We start from the raw sequence: 18,058 nt of genomic DNA, 5'->3' as shown, positions 1-18,058 counted from the left end.
CCACCTTCTCCTATCTGCGGAAACGAACGGCTGCCACTCTGACTGTGGCCCTGTCGGTCATCAACGTCACAGGCCACATGTGTGTAGAAGGACTTGGAACGCAGCTGGTGGGCCGTAGCGCTTGCCGTTTTTCCAGAACTTTGGATTCCACGGACCCACCTTCCTTTGTGTCGTCCCCAAACATGTATTTTGTCTGTGGCACAAAAGCCTACACCTGGCTCCCCAAAGGCTGGGGGGGCACTTGTTTCATCTCCTTCGTCCTTCCCCCGACTTATGTGGCACCAGCGAATCACCATAGACAAAAACGAGCCAAAGACATTGAGCAAGCCGACTCAACGGGAGCGCAGTTCCTCGATGCTATGAAAGGACTCGTCCCCCTCTGGGGCCCGATGGCAAACAGCCGTGCCATCCGACATCTGACTCAGGCAGTTGAGACAACCATGAACATCACAGCTGGTATCTTTGCTAACAACACTGCCGAGCTCCAAGCGGTCCGTCTGGTGGCTCTTCAGAACCGCCTTGTTCTCGATGTGGTTCTGGCGGACCGTGGAGGAGCATGCCGCATTATTGGGTCCAGCTGTTGTACATACATACCGGACAACTCACCCTCAGTGTACAAAGCCATCGAGCATCTTCACAGACTCTCTTCAGAAGTTCACCAAGAACAAGAAGAATGGTCGCTTGGCGGTTGGTTCTGGGACACCATCAAAAGCTGGGGCTGGAGACTGCTCACCATTATCCTGATTCCCGTAGTTGTAATATGTGGCCTATGCTTAGGAATTCAATGTCTGCCACCTCTGTGTTCTTTATGTGCGAGTTGTATTTTTTCCAAAACTGTGGACTTTGAAGGCGAACACATGAGAGCATTGTATGATACCGAAGTTAGAAATTTGATGAAAATTGACATTGAGTAAGCAAGCTGGCTAGATATGTTGAAAAGGGAGGACTGTTGAAAGTTAGGCTGAAACCGTCAACATTATCGGCGCCCTCTTGCTCTCCTTGAACCTTTTGTGCGCGTAAAACAGCCGCCATTTTGAACACCATGGTTTCCCTGCTCTCGCCGAGAGCCAGCGCGCCCCTCTTCCCCTCCTAGCTTCGCTGGCATCCCCCGTATGCTGACAACCTCCCTGCCTGCACCTGCCTTGAATCATAAACCCCTCTTCAGCGCTGCTCTGTCCCAGGCCCTCGTCCTGTTCCCAGCGCAACACCTCCCTTCTTCCCATTCATGATCCCCGACCCTTTGATGCAAACCCCCTTTCTTCCGAGTGCCCGTTTGTCTTCCTCGTTCCCAGGCCGACACCCGGCTCTGCCAATACTGTTCCTTGCCCCTCCCCGTACAATAAAAAGCTTCCTCCATCAAGGGATCCCCGGGTTGATCAAAGCCCCCACCCCATGAGATCCGATCGAGCCCCACACGTTCCGTGAATCGGCGGAATATCCAGCTGCGCGATGATCATCACCTGCTGTGACCGGGGTGGGGACTACATGTGTGGGAACGGGCCTGAAAGGGAGGTTGCGGGGATGTCTTTCCGTACATCAAAGTATTGACGAGAATGTGTAACGTGCAATAAAGAGATAAACTCGTGTATAAGAGGCCAGGCCTCAGAGATGCGACAGAGCACCTCAGAACGATACCTTCTGTCCGTTTCGTTGTGTTCTCCTCCGGAGAGAATAAAAACCTTGTTTCCTGCCTTCCAGTCTCCAGCGCCTGCCTCTTCAATAGTTTAACTTCTTTATGGGTTCAAGAGGCGACACCGCCGGGCAATACTCAAGGATCTTATATTCTGGTTGGTAGTGTCACCCTTTTTAACACGCTGCGAAACCCTTCCTGGCTTCCCTGAGAGATGGTCCCTTAATGGGTATCTCCAGGGTGAGACCAGGCATCCCCGGCGGTCTGGTGGGGCCGTTAGTGAAGATGAGGCAAGCTAATGCCCAGAGTTGCCGAGTGTGAACGCTGATCAGAGTGGGCACCGAGGCGAGAGAATTATCGAGTCCGCTGACCCTGGTCCAGAGAGTTGCCGAGTGTGAACGCTGATCAGAGTGGGCACCGAGGCGAGAGAATTATCGAGTCCGCTGACCCTGGTCCAGAAACCTGCCGCGCCGGGAATCGAACCCTGGTCCCGGGCCGTCCTCTGCTCTCGGGTCTGCCGCCTCTAACCAGTGAGCCACACTACTTCACGGCACAGCAAAACACAGCACAGGGCAGCACAGCACAGCAAAACGCAGCAAAGCACAGCAAAGCACAGCACAGCAAAACACAGCACAGCACAGCACAACACAGCACAGCACAACACAGCACAGCACAACACAGCACAGCACAACACAGCACAGCACAGCAAAGCACAGCACAGCAAAACACAGCACAGCACAGCACAACACAGCAAAACACAGCAAAACACAGCACAGCAAAACACAGCACAGCAAAACACAGCACAGCATAGCAAAACACAGCACAGCAAAACACAGCACAACACAGCACAGCAAAGCACAGCACAGCAAAACACAGCACAGCACAGCAAAACACAGCAAAACACAGCACAGCAAAGCACAGAAAAACACAGCACAGCAAAGCACAGCACAGCAAAACACAGCACAGCAAAGCACAGCACAACACAGCACAGCAAAACACAGCACATCAAAACACAGCACAGCAAAACACAGCACAGCAAAACACAGCAAAGCACAGCACAGCAAAACACAGCACAGCAAAACACAGCAAAGCACAGCACAGCAAAACACAGCACAGCAAAGCACAGCACAACACAACACAGCACAGCACAGCACAACACAACATAGCACAGCAAAACACAGCACAGGACAGCACAGCACAGCAAAGCACAGCACAGCAAAACACAGCACAGCAAAGCACAGCACAACACAGCACAGCACAACACAACACATCACAGCACAGCAAAACACAGCACAGCAAAACACAGCACAGCACAGCAAAACACAGCACAGCAAAACACAGCACAGCAAAACACAGCACAGCAAAACACAGCACAGCACAACACAGCACAGCAAAACACAGCACAGCAAAGCACAGCACAGCACAGCAAAACACAGCACAGCAAAGCACAGCACAGCACAGCACAAACACAGCACAGCAAAACACAGCACAGCACAGCAAAGCACAGCACAGCAAAGCACAGCACAGCAAAACACAGCACAGCACAGCAAAGCACAGCACAGCAAAACACAGCACAGCAAAACACAGCACAGCCAAACACAGCACAGCACAGCAAAACACAGCACAGCACAGCAAAACACAGCACAGCAAAACACAGCACAGCACAGCAAAACACAGCAAAACACAGCACAGCAAAACACAGCACAGCAAAGCACAGCACAGCAAAACACAGCACAGCAAAACACAGCACAGCAAAACAAAACACAGCACAGCAAAACACAGCACAGCAAAACACAGCACAGCACAGCAAAACACAGCACAGCACAGCAAAACACAGCACAGCACAACCAAGCACAGCACAACCAAGCACAGCACAACCAAGCACAGCACAACCAAGCACAGCACAACCAAGCACAGCACAACCAAGCACAGCACAACCAAGCACAACACAACCAAGCACAGCATAACCAAGCACAGCATAACCAAGCACAGCATAACCAAGCACAGCATAACCAAGCACAGCATAACCAAGCACAGCATAACCAAGCACAGCATAACCAAGCATAGCGTAATAAAGCACAACAAAACATAGCATAACAAAAAATAGCATAACAAAAAATAGCATAACAAAACACAACAAAACATAGCATAGCATAACAAAACATAGCATAGCATAGCATAACAAAACACAGCATAGCATAACAAAACACAACATAGCATATCAAACACAACAAAACATAGCATAGCAAAACATAGCATAGCATAACAAAGCATAACAAAGCATAGCATAACAAAACATAGCATAGCATAACAAAACATAGCATAACAAAACATAGCATAACAAAACATAGCATAGCAAAACAAAGCATAGCATAGCAAAACACAACACAACACAACATAGCATAGCATAACAAAGCATAGCATAACAAACACAACAAAGCATTGCATAGCATAACAAAACAAAGCATAGGATAGCAAAAAACATAGCATAGCATAACAAAACAAAGCATAGAATAGCAAAACAAAACATTGCATAGCATAACAAAACAAAGCATAGAATAGCAAAACAAAACATTGCATAGCATAACAAAACATAGCATAACAAAACAAAACAAAACATAGCATAGCATAACAAAACAAAACATATCATAGCCTAGCAAAACATAGCATACCAAACACAACAAAACATAGCATAACAAAACATAGAAAAACAAAGCATAACACACACAACCACACACACACAACCACACACACACACAACCACGCACACATAACCACAACCACACACACAACCACAACCACACACAACCACGCACACAACTATCTATCTATCGCCCTCACTCTATCTGTCTATCTATCGCCCTCACTCTATCTATCTATCGCCTTCACTCTATCTTATCGCCCTCACTCTATCGCCCTCACTCTATCGCCCTCACTCTATCTATCGCCCTCACTCTATCTATCGCCCTCACTCTATCTATCGCCCTCACTCTATCGCCCTCACTCTATCGCCCTCACTCTATCTATCGCCCTCACTCTATCTATCGCCCTCACTCTATCTATCGCCCTCACTCTATCTATCGCCCTCACTCTATCGCCCTCACTCTATCTATCGCCCTCACTCTATCTATCGCCCTCACTCTATCTATCGCCCTCACTCTATCTATCGCCCTCACTCTATCTATCGCCCTCACTCTATCTATCGCCCTCACTCTATCTAATCGCCCTCACTCTATCTAATCGCCCTCACTCTATCTATCTATCAATCTATCTATCGCCCTCACTCAATCTATCTATCGCCCTCACTCTATCTATCTATCTATCGCCCTCACGCTATCTATCTATCGCCCTCACTCCTATCTATCTATCTATCTATCTATCTATCTATCTATCTATCTATCTATCTATCTATCTCGCTCACTCCTATCTATCTATCTATCTATCTATCTATCTATCTATCTATCTATCTATCTCGCTCACTCAATCTCTCTATCGCCCTCTATCTATCGCCCTCCCTCTATCTATCTATCGCCCTCACTCACTCTATCTATCTATCCCACTCACTCTATCTATCGCATCACCACAGCATCACTAAGGGGCACAACAACATCACTATGCGCTACCACAGGATCATTGAATGCCACAGCATCACTAGTCGCCACCACAACATCTCTCAGCCCCACCACAGCATCAATCTGTGCAACCATTTACCAACTGGGTCAAATATGATCTCTCAATGTTTCAAGCTTTATTACAAATGTCACAAAAAGGTTAGTATTTCACTTCTGTTCTTGGATTTTCATCACAATAAAATACACTGAAGATATTCTTCACAAAAGCTATTTACAAAAGTTTAAGCTATTGCCATTATAAATTACAATAACTTTTATTTAAGTATTAATTATTAAAAAAATTCAAAGCCATTGTTATTTGAAATATCAATACATCTAAGTCACGTGAATACAACACATATTGCATTACAAATGCTATAGGTGTCACAAGTTATAACTATTGGCATTGTAAATGACAAAGCTATTTTTGCTATTTTCAAAACCAACACATATATAAAAAATGTGTCATTTAAAATACCAATAGCTCAAACTTTCCTAATGCGAGACCTTATGCATTGCAAATGCTTGTTACAGCTTCCAGCCTGTCCCGCAAGTGACTGACTCTTTTCCAACCCCACCCAGTTTTTGAAGCTTGTTTTACAAGTGACTCACTCATTGATAGCATTTCAACAGCCCTGGCGTGCCCGACACGTGACGCACTGGTTCACAGTCACCCGCAGTCTGACGATTCCTTCTAGAACCTTCTAGAAATGCGGGACTGTCCGAAAATGGCACTCTCACAATAAGGAATGGGTTTTGCTTTGTGACCTTTACGTGGAATCTCTTTGCTAACTCAAATTCCAGGTTATCAATTTTAACCCAACTCCAAATATCCTAATCCTCACTGACGTGCCTGTGGCACCCGTATCTTTTCCCCCTAACATTATTTTTTTTTTTATTAGGGGTGTCAGTCCCACACTTGTTATCCTGACAGCGGTGACGGTCCTCATTTTTGCGCTTCATGAGTAATGCTTAGAAACTTTTGGGGTTTTGCCTCAACGTCGCTGCACAGAGGCGAATGAGCTCTAAGCTATGGAGGCCAGAGCTGTCGATTTTGGAACTGGGGGGACCCACTCTCGGCGTCGGATCAACAGCCTGTGATTCTGGGCAAATGGCTTAATCTCCCCGCGCCTAAAAATCAATGAATGTGACCTTGTGTAATGTAACGGGCGCTCACGTAAAGCGCTCCAATACCTTCTGTTCAAGGTCGTGCTATATAAAACTGCAAATAAAACAAACAAAAAAACTGACCATTCTACATTTTGTCAAGTATCCCGCACAGCCCGTTGCTATGAGAGCTGAATGCCAAGGCTGCCCGGGGTGGGGGGGGCCACAAAGGGGAGCCTCCAACAGGGCGGCCGCCTTAGTGGCACAGGAAGGCACAGGAGCACCCTTCTCCCTACAGCATCCTTAGGGGCAGATTTACAAAAACTAGGGCATCCCTGCATTTCAGCAGGGATGCGCCAGTTATTGTGCGTCACGGCAGACACCTCTTGCGCCACCATGGATGCGCCACACTTACAATGCGGTGCACCATGGGGCAAGAATAGACAGTTGCGTGACTCATCTGCTGCCATAAAGGTGACGCATTGCTGGAGTTGCGTCGCAAGCGCGACGCAGCTCCAGCAAGGCTCGGGGTGCCCCTATGCCTAACATGCTGCGTCAATCCTTACGCCTGCTTCAAGCAGGCTCAGGGTTTTGACATAGCATGGCCTTAAAAGTGACAGAGTGAAATCTTGTAGATTTCACTCAGCCACTTTTAGGAGGCGTCCTGCGCGGGAACGCCCCCTCCCCTGCGCCGGAACGCCCACATGTGGCGCAGGACTTCACAATGTGATGCATCTCCCAGATGTGTCACGTTGTAAATACTCCGCAGCATGGCGCTGGCTTTGTGCCGCCGCTGCGTCACAAAAGTGACGCACCGGAGGCTCAAATGTGGCGTAAGGGGCTTGTAAATCTGCCCCTAAGTGTATATCCCAACTCCTCCTAATACCTTCGTTTTCTTGGCTTCTTTGCTGCCAAAAGCTCTTTCAACATTCAAGTTCTGGCACAGTGGTGGAAAATCCATAGTCGCTGTACTTCTCTGCCCGCTGTTTTGTCCAGGGCTCAAATCGCTGCTCAGACACCCACGGCTGGTGTTATAAAATTTCAGAGTGTGAATAGTAAGGGTGCACAGTCCCGAATCCACCTCAGGCCTCTTTAATTCACTGCCAGTCACCCCATGTCACGTCATCTCACTTTCAAAGGTGTCTGCTTTCTCCCTTGCTGATGGATTTCCAGAGTTTCCTTTCCTCCATCTTTTCGTTTTGTTTGTTTTTCCCTCTGTTGGCCTCGCTGAAATGTCTGATGTGGGGAAATAAGTGCAAGTGCACAAAAATAATTCCGGTGCCCCCCACCAGCAACCACTGGCTCAAATTAAGCACTGATTTTGTCACAATTTTGCAGACCACTTATACGGATGAGAGCTTAATTTGTAAAACAGATAAGTGCCAGGGCCCTCATCAGGAGCCCACTGCGACTTGCACTACACATGGCCCCTGCCAGGGTAGCCAATGACAGCACCAACACAACTATAAAGCATCACACTCCTGCAAGTATGACAATTCAGACTATTCCAGGCCCTCAAAGCTATAAGAATGGCTTGAGCGGCAGGTGTTACCCATTTTTAATATCGATTGACTAATATGCAATTGTTGTTGTGCTCATTTATAAATTAGACAGACAGCGCCACCATGTGGCAGATTGTCATAAGTGTCGATGTTGACTATTAAGTGCCAGTGGCCAGCACCGGTAATCACCGACTCAAATTTAGGTGCCGATTAGGATGGCGGTGAATCTGCATCCTCCGGGCCGTCGGAAGCCACCGCCGGCCTGGAGGATGCGGATTCACCGCCGTGGCCACAGAAAACACCTACCGCCAGATTAGGATGGCAGTGGGATTGCGGTGGGAACAGCGGCGGACGGCAGGTCCGTCCGCCGCTGATCCGCGGGGTGTGGAGGGCTATTTGGTGGCGGTGTGCCAAATTACGATGTGCGTTGAAACATGCTTTTCCACGGCGGCTTTTCCGCCGTGGAAAAGCATGTGGTCTTTTGTGTTTGGGGGCCGTTGTGGGCCCCCAGGGTGTCGGGGGTGGGGGGTGCACATTGGGGGTACCTATGGTACCCCCCAGCATTTACATGCACAAAGCGGCAGGCACCACGCAGTGCCTGCCGCTTTGTGCATGTAAATGTAAGTCATGCATTTTTAACCTTGCGGCGGGTGCTGCTTCAAGCAGCACCCGCCGCAAGGTTAAAGATACGGGATGTGACCGCCAGGGTGGCGGTCACATCCTAATTGCACCGGAGGGATCGCCGCTGACCCTGCGGACGGTCCCGCCACGGTGGCGGACGGACGCATCCTAATAGGCCCCTAAGTACTGATACAGATATGATGTCTAATATGGTGGATCACGGGTATACAGACAAAATATCGATTCCAAAATATAGAATTGCAGTAATATCGAAGTGAAAATATAGAATGGACAAAATATCGAATGGACAGAATATAGTCAACAAAAATATAGAATTTAAGGAGAGTAATTTAATATCGATTTTCATAAATATAGAAAGTCAAAATATCGTAGTATATAATGTAGGTATTAAATATATTGAATTTTTAATAATATCGAATTTTTTAAAGTGTTTTGTATGTTAGTATATGTGTGAAAAGTGTAAAATTATTTTATAGTTTATTCTAAGTAATGAATTTAATGTTATTTAATTTTTGCGTAGTTTAATTCTGTAGCGGGTTGTGGGTTTATAGGGAAATAGGGTGCGAAGTAATTTAATTATAATTAATTAAATATTTAAATTTATTTATTGGTATCTATTTTGAATTAATTGTTAATTAATTTTTAATTGGTAATTAATTACATTTAAAATGGCAATTAATTTTACTTAATTGATTAATTGATAATTATGTTAATTTTATTAATTTATTTTCCGTGGCGGGTTGTGGGTTTATAGGGGAATAGGGTGGGAAGTAATTTAATTGTAATTAATTATATATTTTAATTTATTTATTGGTATTTATTTTGAATTAATTTTAATTAATTTTTTATTGCTAATTAATTAATTGTTAATTGCTAATTAATTTGTATTAATAGGTAATGAAATTTAATAATTAATTCATATTTGTATTTTTAATTGATTAATTATTATATTATATTAAATTGGTAATTACTTTTAATACATTTTTTATTGATATTAATATTTAATTTATTTTTATTAATATATGAAGTATTTACTTTCCCTACTGTTGCACTCACTGGATTTGAAATAGTAATTTTTACCCCTACGCTATCCAACACTTTCCCTACTGTTGCACTCTCTGGAGTGGGAATAGTAATTTGTACCCCTACGCTATCCAACGCTTTCCCTACTGTTGCACTCTCTGGAGTGGGAACAGTAATTTTTACCCCTATGCTATCCAACGCTTTCCCTACTGTTGCACTCACTGCAGTGGGAATAGTAATTTTTACCCCTACGCTAACCAACGCTTTCCCTACTGTTGCACTCTCTGGAGTGGGAATAGTAATTTTTACCCCTACGCTATCCAACACTTTCCCTACTGTTGCACTCTCTGGAGTGGGAATAGTAATTTGTACCCCTACGCTATCCAACGCTTTCCCTACTGTTGCACTCTCTGGAGTGGGAATAGTAATTTTTACCCCTACGCTATCCAACGCTTTCCCTACTGTTGCACTCACTGGAGTGGGAATAGTAATTTTTACCCCTATGCTATCCAACGCTTTCCCTACTGTTGCACTCTCTGGAGTGGGAATAGTAATTTTTACCCCTACGCTATCCAACGCTCTCCCTACTGTTGCACTCTCAGGAGTGGAAATAGTAATTTTTACCCCTACTCTATCCAACGCTTTCCCTACTGTTGCACTCTCTGGAGTGGGAATAGTAATTGTTACCCCTACGCTATCCAACGCTTTCCCTACTGTTGCACTCTCTGGAGTGGGAATAGTAATTTCTACCCCTACGCTATCCAACGCTTTCCCTACTGTTGCACTCACTGGAGTGGCACTAGTAATTTTTACCTCTACGCTATCCAAGGTTTACCCTACTGTTGCAGTTGCTGGAGTGGTAATAGTACATTTTACCCTCCCGCTATCCTACAGTAAAAATATGGTATATTATTAATTAATATTATGTTAATATATATATATATATGTGTTAAAAAATTAAATTGTATGTTTATTTTTTTGAACTTAAATTAATTATTTAATACTTATAAAGTTGTTTAAGTAATTAAAAGTATGTTTTAGTTAATTATAGTTATTATTTAATACATTTTAAATGACTTTTAAGACATTTAAAAAAAATCGATATTTTGACTATTATATATTTGTTTCGATATTTTTGTACTTACCTGTTTGTAGATAGGACTTCGATATTTTTGCTTTCTATATTTTTACTTCGATATTTTTAGTATTCTATATTTTTGTATTCTATATTTTTTCAGTGATCCGGATCACGGCATGATAATACTACCAACTGGTGATAACAGTACAAAAAGGTTGCTAAATGGCTAAAATAATCAACGTATGCATCATTAGGGTCAGTGTTGGCTCACACACAATGGGGCCTATTTCCAAGCTGCATTTTGTAGTATGTTTACTACAAATACAATTAGTGTACTCACGTATTACATAATGCTATTCACAGGCCTACATGCAGAGGTCTCCGCTTTCACCACTCCTATATTTTACATAATAAACCTCTGACCTGACTATGGGGCTCTCCGCAAACTTATGCACATGTTTTTGTAGTGAATGTGGGAAGGACAAGAGTGAGGGACTGGCAAAGGGGAAACATGTATGAGGAGTATGGAGGTTAAAGAAGGGGTTTAGGGAAGGACATGTACCCACTAAAAGAGCAAGTCAATTCCCATTCACAAACTGCACTTCTATAGATTCTCCTTAAAAAAAGAGATCTACAACAGTAGTAAATTACTCCACCTCAGACCTCGAGTAAGTCTAGCACCTCACATGGCCAACCCCTGGTACTGCAACACCCGCACACACAAAATAATGTCATTAGGATATTAAATTCTTCTTCAAGGATGTTCCGTGGGACTTGGGTAGAATTCCTGATCCATTTGGAAGGAGCTTGTTTTATGGGTTGAGTTGGCGCTGGCTGGTTGATATGGAAAAGAATTAAGTGGTGGTCTGACCAGTCTACTGGAATGATATAGTCAATAGTGATTGTGTAATTGTCCGCAATGATTGCGTCAAGTATCGCTCCTCTGTGGTGTGTTTCTTCAGAGCAGTGTTGTGTCAGATCGTTTTCTAGCAGAAGGCTGTTGAGGGATTGGATGAGCGGGTTATTTGTTTCATTCCATCTAATGTTGAGATCGCCCAGGATTATGTTGTTGGCGTTGTTCAGCATGCATTGGGTGATTAGGTCAGAGAGCTGCATTCCGAATTCCTTTGAATTGCCTGGTGGGTGGTAGAGGAGATGGCATAGTATTGAACTCTTTGCGCATGATTTGATGTTGATAGAGAGGTATTCGAAGGTGCTGTACAGGCACCATGAGCTTTCCGTGATAGCGAGATTACTTATATGAATGATAGCTACACCTCCACCTCTCTGCTTATGACGGTCTTTGTGGGTAATTGAAAATCCGGGCGGCACCAGCATGTCCATGATGGGGACGGATAGGGAGTTGAGCCAGGTTTCCGTGATAAAGGCTACATCTAGGTCACAGGAGAGGATAGCTTCTGCTAATTCTGTTGCATGTTTGGAGGCAGATCTGCTGTTGATGAGCATGCATTTGATGCGGGGTTCTTCATCGGGCATCGACTTGCTGGGTTGGGCTCTGGTTAGGGAGGTTAGGTGTGCCGGGGGTCTGGAATTTAGAGGGGGGGTGTTCCCTGCCCACTCCTGTGATTACTTGAATAGAGGACTTGGGTGAGGCGATCAACATGGGGTCCTGTGTTAGGGCAGGTGGAATCCCTCTCTGTGGATGCTGTGAGGTGTTCTGGTCAGGGGTCGCGGGGTGGTCATAGGATGAGGCGAGCGCGATCGCTTCCTGGGGGGAGAGGGAGGGTTTCGCTCTTCTCGGTCTGTCTGCTCGCTTCTCTGACTCTGGTGTAGTGCCGGGCGGAAGCGATCTGGGGGGGCGAGGGTCAGGTTGGGGGGAGGCGATTTGGGCAGTCTGGGAAGGGCAGGGGTAGGGGGGTGAGCGGGCTGGTGGGTGGACACTTCAATTTTGGCTAGGGAAGAAAGAGTTTCGTTCGGGCCTCGGACCAGGGTTTCGAGCTGAGCTTCCAGAAGGGTGAGGCGGTGCAAGATGTTATTTGTGTGAGTAGGAAGAGGAAGGAGGATAGTGCTCTGTGTTGATGATGAGTGTGTGCTTGTAGCGATGTTTCTGGTATGGAACGGAAGGCGCGGGTGAATTGACTCTGTGGTTTCAGGATGAGCTTCCCGAAAGCTGTCTCGGTGCGACTGGTTATTAGAGTGGGTGGGAGGGGGAGGGAGGTTGTTGTTCAGCGTTGGGGTGGAGTGTGCCGACTTGTCTTGAGGGATGTGTGAGGGCGAGCCGCAAGTGAAGATATTTCTAGGGGGGATCAGGGGAAATGGTAGAGCTATTTCTAGTTGGGTGATAGGCTGCGCTGTGGAAGGTTGGGTGGGCGGGCCAAGGAGCCATTGAGGGTGGGAATGTGAATGGGGCTCTTCTCTGGTGATCTGACTATCAATGTTGGGGGTGTGGAATTAGGCGGCTGTGGGAGGACTCTCTAGTTGGGAATGTGAGTAGGGTCTACTCTGGTGTGCTGATTATGGTTGATGGTGGGGTGGAGTTGGGCGGCAGTAGGAGCTCTCTCTATTTGGGTGATTGGCTGCGCTGTGGGAGTATGCGGGGACGGGTCCTGGGGCCGTTGTGAATGGAGATGGGAGTGGGGCTCTACTGTGGTGTGTTTAGTCTGAATGGGGGGGTAGAGTTGGGCGGCGGTTGGCACCTTCATAGCGGGGGACGTTTGGTGCTGGTTGTCATTGGGAGGCGGGGGTGGGGCACGGGCGGGGGTTCAAGTGGGGTCCTGTGACTTGTTAGGAGTTGGAGTTTGGCCGGTAGAGCGTTCCACGCCTGTGGTAGGATAAGTGATGTGGTCCTCTTTAGCGTGAGGAAAAGAGAGTCAAAGAACTCGAGGTACTCATTTTTTGCCTGTATCAGGATGGTGCCATTCTAGGAAATGGTTGTGGAAATGGAGCCGGTGAGGGACTGGTGTTTTTGTAGGGAGATGGTTAGTTTGCGACTGTGAGCTGTGATGGTGGTTTTGGCGACTAGGAGGTGAGCATTAAGGCTGTTGATCCAGTGGTCGGGTCTGACGGTGTAAAAGATGAAGTCCGTTTTTAGCTGCCCTCTAGATGGGCAGTGGTACGTGTCTACAATTAGTGTTTCAGGGAATTGTCTGATAATTCTAAGTTTAAGGAGTTTTTTTGCTTTGACAGAGAGTCTTTGGGGGCAAGAAATAGTGAAAGCGTTTTGACCGTGGGGAGTTAGGTAGTTCAGGGTTAGGCATGGGTATTCGTCCAAGTGTATGGCTGGTGGCATCTTGGCTAGGCTGAGGGAGGAGGAGAGCCTTTCGAATGTGAGGGGGGAGCTGTTTGTTACAATGCAGGGGGTTGTAATTACAGGGGAGGGCTCTCCAGAGGAGAATACAATACGGTGGGATTCAATCTAGAGTGAGGTCTGCTAGTTAGGACCATCGGGGATACAGACCACCTGCCAGGGGGGTGTATAGACCTGTTGGGGGGGGGGGGGGGCGGGGTGCGGGCGGAGGTGCTGTGTTCCCCACTAGGAGTAAGAGCAGTTCACACGGAAACTATATGTCAGGCACCAGCAAGACTATGTGGTCAGAGATTTCAGCAAATGAGCGGTCATTTTGAGGTCAGGTGGTGCCTGTGCAATAATGTGGGTTAGGGGCTCTGTAACCTCAGGAGTGATCGTGCTGCAGTCATCCTATTTGCTAATGACCAGCTTGGGTGGTCGGAGGCGCTTCACTTCAGCCTGGGGCTGTGTTAGTTTGGTTGGAACATGTAGGGGGTGAGACTTTAATCCTCTCCTGCTGCTTAGGAGATCCAGAGTGAGGGTGTCCTTAGTTTCTGCTAATCAGTCTGAATTGGTGGCCATTTTGAGGTCAGGCGGCCCCTTAACAAAGAATGGAGTTGGTATTAGTGCTACAATACTACTACTCACATAGTGCAAAATCCATTCACTAAAATACGTGTAGAGGCATACGTCTCCAGCTTTCTTATCTTTTCTGTGTGGTGATCTCCACACATGTATGCCTACATTATAGTAGTATTGTGGAATGGACTGAGGAGTGGCTGGAAAACGTGGAATATTCACTACAAAGGGGTGGGGTTTAGGAAGGAATAAGGACAGGCTAAGTGAGGGTAAGGGGGAGTTTAGAAAGGGACAAGCAACCACATCTAAAAGAGTAAGGCTATTGCTATTCACAAATTGTGATTCTAAAGTGAATAGTACAGAAAATTACCCAAAACAGTCATATATGTACTCTAGTTCAGACCTGGAGGAAGTCCAGCATCACACATGCCAATCAGTGAAACTGCAACACTCATCCATTGAAAATAATGAAGGCAGGTATTTAAAATAAAACACTATAGAAAGTAATGGTAAATTAAGTTAACTTATTTTGACTTGAAAAAAATATTTATAAAGCGTTAGAAGATGATATATAATTACATAATAAATAATATCATGATATATTATAATGATCTATTTAAAATGTAAACAAAAAAGATTGTTTTCTATATCAAAATAAACACTTTCGTATAGGTGGGTTTTTAAAATAAATTGATAATAAATAATAAATAATTATTTATAGCATATATTTAAATTAATTCTCTATTTAATATTCTTCTCAGATAATAGTTCTGTAACTTTTTCATTCATATTGAATATTAAAATATTGTAACTATTTTTATTATATTTTATTAAACGTATTTATTTTTCACTATTCTTTACCTTAGGGAGCTCTCCATCCCAGTGATGGAGACTTCCGTCTCTATGTGTACAGTTACTAATAGTAACTTTACACCCATAAAGTTAGCTCCACCCTCTAGTTTTAAGGGATAGTTACATGTAGGTCTTCGTTTTGGAATAACATTACATTCCGAAATGGTGAATAGCCAAGAGTAGCAGAGCTACTACACAGTGTAAGAGTAACTTTACCTTTGAGTAAACTTGTACATGTAAATTTGCCTTTGTGAATACAGCAGTCATCATAGTGAGATTAACAGGAGTGTAGCAGGTGGTCTTTATTTATTTATTTATATTTTGTTGATTTTTTCAAATTGGGTGTTGGCTTTTGTCATTGGAGTACTATACACATTTGAAAGTCCCTAGGTGTAAAAGCCTCTGGATTCTTACTGGCTAAGTAGCAGGTCAAATGTCAGCTGTGCAAGTTCTTGAGTTATTTAATTATGTCGCTATTCCTTCTTGGTAAATAGTTGGTCACAAAGCTGACTTGCCCGTTCTATAAAAAAGGCATGAACAAAGATTGATTAAAAATGTATTATAGCATAACCAAAGGGGATAATGGACGGAGTGTTGAACATTGCAAGCACTCACCCCCAGTAAACTGATCTGGGTTTAATCCATCACCGTTCTTTAGCTCACTCCGCCACCCCAGTTCAGACATGGCCATATGCAAATCAGTCTGACCCTGTGCCTCATGGGAACAGCCCAGCCCGAAATGCCAAGCCATGTCTTCCCTGGACCAGAAACAAGCTTCCGAGGACCGGTTTCTGGCTAATCAGCCATCATCAGCCAGGCTAGACCAGGATGCTTGTTTCCGTTCCAGGAAGACATTTTGTTTTATTTTTTATTTATGAAGTTTTATATAGCGCGAACTTGATCCCGAAGGATATCAGAGCGCTTTACAATTTGAGGCAATTAAATAACTTCCCTTTGGCTTGGCAGTTCGGGGTGGACTGTTCCCATGAGGCACAGGGTCAGACTGGCCTTGTCTGAACTGGGGTGGTGGAGTGAGCTAAAGAATGATGATGGATTAAACCCAGATCAGTTGACTGGGGGTGAGTGCTTGCAATGTTCAACACTCTGTCCTTCAACCACCTTTGGTTTTGCTAAAGATGTATTATATTCATGCGTTGGAGCCCAGTGGGTCCGTGGTGTATACGGGTACCAGGGACGTTTCTATACGGATACACCAACAGCAGTTGCCTATGGCACGCTGTCCCAGTGTGCGACTGTGGCATTGTCAATATGTTGATCTGGAGTGGTTTTCATCAGGTGTGGGATAGTGCACATGAAGCCCAGGGAGGAGAGGCCAAATAAAATGTACAAAGCATAGGGCACCACAATTGCTTGAGACTTGTAGCCTTTTAACTTCATGTTTTCCTCAATTCATATTTCTCAAAAGCAATCTTCTTAACTATGTTTTGTGAAATTTGCTAATCTTTACAAGTCCTTCTTAACCATCACTCAATTGAAAGCTTGAAACAGTAGTTATTAAATACCTTAATTCAGAAGCAAGAGTCTGTTCCTCAAGTAATAAATGATTGAGTCCCAAAAACAAACAGAAAAAGTTAGAGGTAAAGGTGTGGTTACTCTCAGAGAAAGCAGCCTCGGCATGTAGTCAGGCGCTAAACCCGCACAAGACCCTGGAACCCGGACATGTCCCCGTGGTTCCTCAGGTGTGGCCTCACACTGTTCCAGACTTGTGGGCCAGGCACACTGATGGTTCTTCTGCCTTGCTTCATTTCTTATTCAAGCCTTTGAGATTATCTTTGCTCAACCTGTGGTTTTGACCAGCAGTGCGAAGGATCCTTGTTTAACAGGTATTCCCTAATTTTGCAAGCTTCATAGTGAGGATATGACAAACACACACATTTCTATCGTACTGATGCCTTCTGGCCCCAGGTTCAAAGTTATAGATATTTTCTTGAGACTAGCAATTTACATAAGAAACATAGCATGGGTTTTTGGGGCCTGATGTGCAAAGCCCTTGTGCAGATGCAAATGATGCAATTACCCAAACCACTTGGTTTGTGACCACAAAAAGACTTTTTACAATGTTCAAAAGTCCCTTTCGCAAGTTGGAAAAAGTCTCCTAAAAGGACTTTTGCAACCTTTTCTGGTACACAAATAGGAGGTGCTTTGAAAGGGGCATCTACCTCGAATTTGTGACTGGGGAAGAGATGTATCAATGATTTGTGACCACAATTGCAGGTGCAAACCACTGATCAGTTACAGGGACCTCATAGTCTGTGGTACCAAATTTGCCGGCACAATCTGCTTTTTAAAAACAAAACTAAATTTAATCCATTTCAGAATGCAAATGCAGGGATGGAGGTCTGATGTCCCTGGCAGATCACTATCTCTACATTCACAGCCAATCACAGGGACTCCTAAATAGCGAATAATGAATGAATGCCAAATAACTAATATTCACTAGGTAGGTTGTGTTGTGATTCCAGTAGAAAAGACAATATGGGATGCTAACCATTAATTCACATCGCAAACTGCATTCCCAAACTTGTCGCTGTGCACAGTGTGTATCACAGGATTGTGAATGGGAATAGTACATCAGGCCTTACTGGACACCAACAAACTCAATTCACAGAGACACACTGCAAAGTTCAAGTGATTTATTACCATATATAGTGGGATGCAATGAAGGACTGCACAGACCTGCATGTTCAGTTGAGTGAATAGTGATTGGAGCAGATATACAATAGAGCGCTAGGGACTCATGGATTCTCTTTGGCGAGATGAAGAGAG

The sequence above is a fragment of the Lissotriton helveticus genome, chromosome 12, assembly GCF_964261635.1.
Source record: "Lissotriton helveticus chromosome 12, aLisHel1.1, whole genome shotgun sequence".
Lineage (NCBI taxonomy): Eukaryota > Metazoa > Chordata > Amphibia > Caudata > Salamandridae > Lissotriton > Lissotriton helveticus.
Note: the sequence above shows the minus strand (reverse complement) of the source record.